The sequence below is a fragment of the Meriones unguiculatus genome, chromosome 11 (genome assembly GCF_030254825.1).
Source record: "Meriones unguiculatus strain TT.TT164.6M chromosome 11, Bangor_MerUng_6.1, whole genome shotgun sequence".
Taxonomy (NCBI): Eukaryota; Metazoa; Chordata; class Mammalia; order Rodentia; family Muridae; genus Meriones; species Meriones unguiculatus.
Genome location: NC_083359.1, coordinates 60,321,012 through 60,327,011, shown reverse-complemented (window position 1 = coordinate 60,327,011; position 6,000 = coordinate 60,321,012).

Genomic DNA, 6,000 nt, shown 5'->3' with positions numbered 1-6,000 from the left:
ATGGAAAAGGAAGCAAAGTGACAGCTGAGAGAGAAAGTAGGTATGATGGTATTGGAGACATTATGAAAAGAAGATAGGAAACAGTGGTCTAGACTGGTGGGGCACAGGGACTTGGCAGCGATGGCAGAATCACCTGCCAACCGGAAAGGGCCCCCTCTAAGGTTCCACTCTAGAGTGTAAACAGAGCGGCCTGTCTCCAGCCACAATGGGCTCAGCAGGTGCAGTGCAGATTAGGCAGAGAACTGGAGCTCTGCCAAGCAGGGAAGACAGAGTGAGAGAGGGTCCTGGTAGTGAAGGGTCTGACCAAGGGAGCACTTACCAATGACGGACCACGAAGGCTGAGCTGTTAGAGGAGAAGGGCGATGACAGAAAGGGGCCATGGGACCTTGAAAAGGTGGAAGGATCGACAGATTGAGGTTTCCTTTGCCAGCAAAGGATTGTGGGGAAAATGGCATTAGAAGAAGTGAGTGGGTGGGAGAGTGGAGCTGGATGCAGAGAACACTTCATAAACAGGTTGTGCTCACTATGTCTCCAGTCCTGGAATCCAGGTAAAATCTACTAATTAATATGAGCTTGAAATAAAAACTTAAAATGCCCCCAACAACTATTCTTCCTGTTTATTGCAATTTCCACAAAGTCAGACTCATAAAAAATGTTAAGGAATTCCTAAGAGTTAATAACAAAACCACATGCCTGGAAGCAAGTTCAAGGGGTCCCAATGCAGATGACTTCAGTCTCCCACCAAAACAGACCCTCCAGGAGGAAATGCCACCACTATGGTGAGCTGGCTATTTGGAAGTTCCAGAACTCCACCAGGTTACAGATTTTGTAAAATACTCTCATGGAGCTGAAGCCCTTTCATTTCATTCTTTTTCTGGAGTCTGTAGGAGAAAATCAGTGTGTGGGCAGTGGAGGTGCACACCTTTAATCCCAGCACTTGGGAGGCAGAGGCAGGCAGATCTCCAAGTTTGAGACCGGCCTGGTCTACAGAGTAAGTTCTAGGACAGCCAGGACTATACAGAGAAGTCTCGTAAAACAAAACAACAACAGAGAGACGAGCTAGGGAAAGAGAGAGAGGTACAGAGAGAGAGGGGGGTCAGTGGTAACTGTTTTTACAGCTTTAATTGTGCTGGAGGCAGTTTTCAATTATGGCTTATAATATGTAAGCAGTTACTTGTGAGGATGATGAAGAAGAAATTTGGGACATGTGAGTCTTAACTCCTCTGCAAACCACAACTGAAGGTCTTTCCTGTAGTAACAAGAAACCTCACTCAGAAACACCGTGAGCCCCACAGCTGATGGGAAGAGAGTATTCAAATCTCCTGATCAGTTTCATTTTCTAGAAATCCGTGTTGTGTCCAAGGTGGATCTCTTCTCCTGCTTGAGATGGACTGGAATTTTTCAGTGGCCTGTTTTGGAACATGCATCTTTCCGGTTTTGGAGAGCTTGGTAGAGACTTTCCTCACAAGGACATGCTGACTCAAGTGCTCTGGAGGCGATATTTGCACAGAAAAGGAACTCTTATTGTCAAACCTTTAATAAGGTTTTGAACTGTGGGCTCTTTGGCAAGTCAATGCACTGTAGTCCTAACACCTATGGAAAGTCAGATAGCCATCTCTCTTTTTTCTTCTTTTCAAGACTAGAAACAAGCACCCTGGGGAGACCAGCCAGATGTGGCAGTGAAGGGAAAATAGCTGCTTCTGAGGCCTCGTTCCCAGTACTGTTGCCACAAACTCCTGATTATCTACTTCTGGTTCTGATTAAAGGCAAGTGGGATTTTAGAAGGAAATGGCCTTTAATTGGCCTCTCCAAGCTCTGCATTCAAGAGTGAAGGAGAACAAGGATAGATAATCTCAATCTTACCTTATCTGCTGCAGCAACGGAGACCTACAGAAACATTGCCAATGTAAGCAAGCACAGAGAGAAGGAAGCTGTTGGAAAAAAAATATGTTCTTTCAAGGTGTTGTGCTTCATATTGGTGGGAAGTAGGCAGGAAACAGCTGAAGGAGGAGGGCTCAAAGAGTTGTAATAGACTGATTTCAGGAACTGCCTCTAACTAGCTTCCAGAACAATGGAGATGGAGGACACAAGACAGCTGGATCCAAAAGGAGAGAAACAGGAGCTAGCATGATGTTGGCAATGGCCACTGGCTCTCTCCCTTTCTAGCCACACAGTAGTTTCTATCTTTGCTTCCTTCTTTACTGAGACCCCTCTCCCTAACTCCATGACCCTTCCTCTCCTCTCCACTCTCCTTCTCTGGGATCACCATGTGTGTGCCCTGCTCCCCACTCCATTCTCCTTCTATACCATTGAGTTTTTGCTACTCAGCATGGGATGCTCCTATCTGTGCCCAGCAGGTCTTTGAAGCGCAGGTTCTGACATCAAGGACCAAAGTGCCTGAGTTGCCTTTTACACCAACTCTTACTCCTTGACAGAAATTCTGATAGATACCATTTTGGCCAAGGTGGGCTCAGATGGTTCAAACAAGGAAGGCAAATTTCTTCTGCTGTTCATGGAAAATGTTGTCTGAGAAGGCTGTGGTCTGGGGAAACAGATACGGAAGATTTTATATCACGAGGTTGATTTAAACAGGCTTCCGTGTGTGCAGTTGTCACTGTGGCACAGTGTTTTGTAAAACTGTGTTCCTGTGACATGCTGGGTGGTTTCCCTCCCGAGATGAGGGAAGTATCATCTCTCGTGGTTAATTGCCAGTTCAGCCTGCTCTGCTTGCCAGTGCATCACTGTTCTGTTACATTCAAAAGCTTAGTGACAGTGTGGCATGACTGCCTGACACTCACTGCTCATAAACAAGGCTCTCATTTCCCACTACATCCCTTCCTCGCCAGACCATGGAAATGGAATTGTGGATGATATTAAGACAGAGGTCATTTTTTTTTCTTTTTGAATTTTAACACCACTTTAGTGACTATGCTATTAAAATGTATCAATCTCTTTATACCATTAAATGCTTTAGGAAATTTTAGTACAGAAATATTTCAACACATCTGACCACAGATGTGTATTTTTGTGGTGGGAGTATGACAAATGAAGAGAAAGATCTGTGTTCTCAGGGACGCGCTCTGCATTTTACCAGCAACTGAGAGAGTCCTCTCTGAATGAGTGGCTGTGAATGTCTGCATCTGTTTGGGCTGGTAGTGTTACAAATGTATGAAGCATTTTGTCTGCTGTGCGTCAAATATAACTCGCCGGCTGCCACAGCTCTTCGCACATCCTCCTTCTTCAAGGCAAGAAGGAGAGACGAAAGTCTTGCTTTCTTAATAGAACATTTGCTTCTCGGTATGTTTTGGAAATAACATTTAGGCTTCCTTCCTCTTTTTGTTTTCATCTTTCATGGTTTGCAAGCCTCTTGGCTCATACATTTATCCTGCCAAGAAGCTTTTCAACACTAGTCTATATTTTGAGATGCTGACTCCAACCAAGAGGTAAGCTGTGAAATTCTTTGCAGTGCTTAAATTTAAATTCTTGGAAGTTTTTTGGTTTGTCCTGCTGGTGTTGGTGTGAATCTTTTAAAATATAAAATGCAAAATTCCAGTTCCATTCTTTAAAATAAAAGCCTTTAAAATACTGTTTTGTGCTGAGCGGTGACTCAGGAAGGCTTGGGGTGGAGGCCTTCCTCTCTTCAGAAGGGAGTCCTTCTCTGCATCCATCAAGTCTTGGGAACCACTTAAGCAAGGCAAACATTTTTTTTCCATTTTTTATTTATTTTTTTAAATTTTTCATCAATTACACTTTATTCATTCTGCATCCCCCCCCATAAGCCCCTCCCTCCTCCCCTCCCGATCCCACCCTCCCTCCTCCCTCTGCATGCATGCCACTCTCCAAGTCCACTGATAGGGGAGGTTCTCCTCTCCTTTCTGATCTTAGTCTATCAGTTCACATCAACAGTGGCTGCATTGTCCTCTACTATGGCCCAGTAACGTTGCTCCCCCCCAGGGGGAGGTGATCAAAGAGCAGGCCAATCAGATTATGTCAGAGGCAGTCCCTCTTCACAATACTATGTAACCCAATTGGACTCTGAACTGCCCTGGGCTACATCTGTGCAGGGGTTCTGGGTTATCTCTATGAATAGTCCTTGGTTGGAGTATGAGTCTCTGGGAAGTTCCCTGTGTTCAAATTTTCTTGTTCTGTTGCTCTCCTTGTGGAGACCCTGTAGTCTCCAGCTCTTACTATTTCCCAGTTCTTACCTAAAATTCCATTCACTCTGCCCAACAGTTGCCCATCAGGCTCAGCATCTGCTTTGATAGTCTGTAGGGCAGAGGCTTTCAGAGGCCCTCTGTGGTAGGGTCCTAGGTTGTTTCCTGTTTTCTTCTTCTTCTGATGCCCATCCTCTTTGCCTTTCCGGATGGGGATTGGACATTTTAGTTAGGGTCCTCTCTCTTACTTAGTTTCTTTAGATGCACAGGTTTTAGTGGGTTTGTCCTATGTTGTATGTCTATATGAGTGAGTATATACCATGTGTGTCTTTTTGCTTCTGGGACAACTCACTCAGGATGATCCTTTCCAGATCCCACCATTTACCTGCAAATTTCATGATTTCCTTATTTTTCATTGCTGAGTAATATTCCATTGTGTAGATGTACCACAATTTCTGCATCCATTCTTCAGTTGAGGGGCATCTGGGCTGTTTCCAGCTTCTGGCTATTACAAATAAAGCTGCTACAAACATGGTTGAGCAAATGTCCTTTTTGTGTACTTGAGCCTCTTTTGGATATATGCCCAGGAGTGGTATGGCTGGATCTTGAGGAAGCGCTATTCCAAGGCAAACATTTTTTACAGACACTATTGATGCCTGTCTTGTTATTGCCTTTTGGATAATATTACATAGTGGAAACTGATATAGGCAGATACGGATACAGATACAGATATGGATACAGACTTAAGATAATGGCACAATCTAGAGTGGCAGGAAGGCTTTTCATCCCTGCTCTGGTAAGGTCTTGATGTACGCAAATAAGGAGATACTGCATACTCCTGTGGAAGTCCTTCTACAGGTGAGAGGAAATCGTATCTACTGGGCTGGCAATGAGCTCACCCAGTCATTCTCACTGTAGTCTAAGTATTAAAGACCTATTGTAATGGTGTTTGTTAGGCATGGTACCGGAGGGCCAGCCAGCTGCAGCCAGCCAAGGGAGCCCTGAGTGACTGAAGTCCTAAGGGAAAGTGCGCTGTTGACATGGGCACAGCCATGACAAGGATCATGGACAAAGCCTTTCCCTGTATAGACCAGGCTTGAAGTTGGCAAAGCTTTCTGCTTCTGGTACAAGTGTGAGTGTTTTCAGGAGATTGTTTGGTGTGTATAAAAGCTGGATCTGTAGCTTCTTCCTTCTAGGTGTTTGCAGCATGAGACTGCTCGGCTGTACAGACCACCCTACCGAGACCAGCCAGCCTCCTCCCCCCGTGCTGTACAAAATAAGCACAGTGGGGTTTGGGTAGTGCTGTGCTAAGTGTGGCTCCGTCAGAGCTTGTGCATCCCACGTGATGGCAGCATTTCAGCATGTGTGTCTGGGTGTCTGCATGTCTGTGACTTCTTCATTCCCCCACTGCTCCTGCCAGGCTCCCCATTGTGAGCAGCACACTAGCTGAGAGTCTCAGGTTTCTATACCCAGGGACAGGGTCCTCCGGTGGGAAAGCACTGGTGGTTTGATTTTTGACATGTCTTTCAGACCTTCTGAAACACTTCAAAATCTGTCTTATGATTTTAAAACTAACATCAGCATGAGTAAATGCCTGATCATATTAAAAGAGACAGTTGATTTCTAGAGTGCATACCCTCCAATATCCAGGTATTTAGTTTACTATTGTGGGATTTTTATTCCTGGAGTTAGAAGTGCTGTATGGGTTGGTGATTTGGAATCAGAGCAGACAGAGATGCTGGATTACTTTGGATCAGTGACACCACAAACCATTCTTTTGTGTATTTTCTTGATCTGTGACTTAGAGGAATCTAAGGCAGGTTCCAAGATAGGAGCACACACCAGG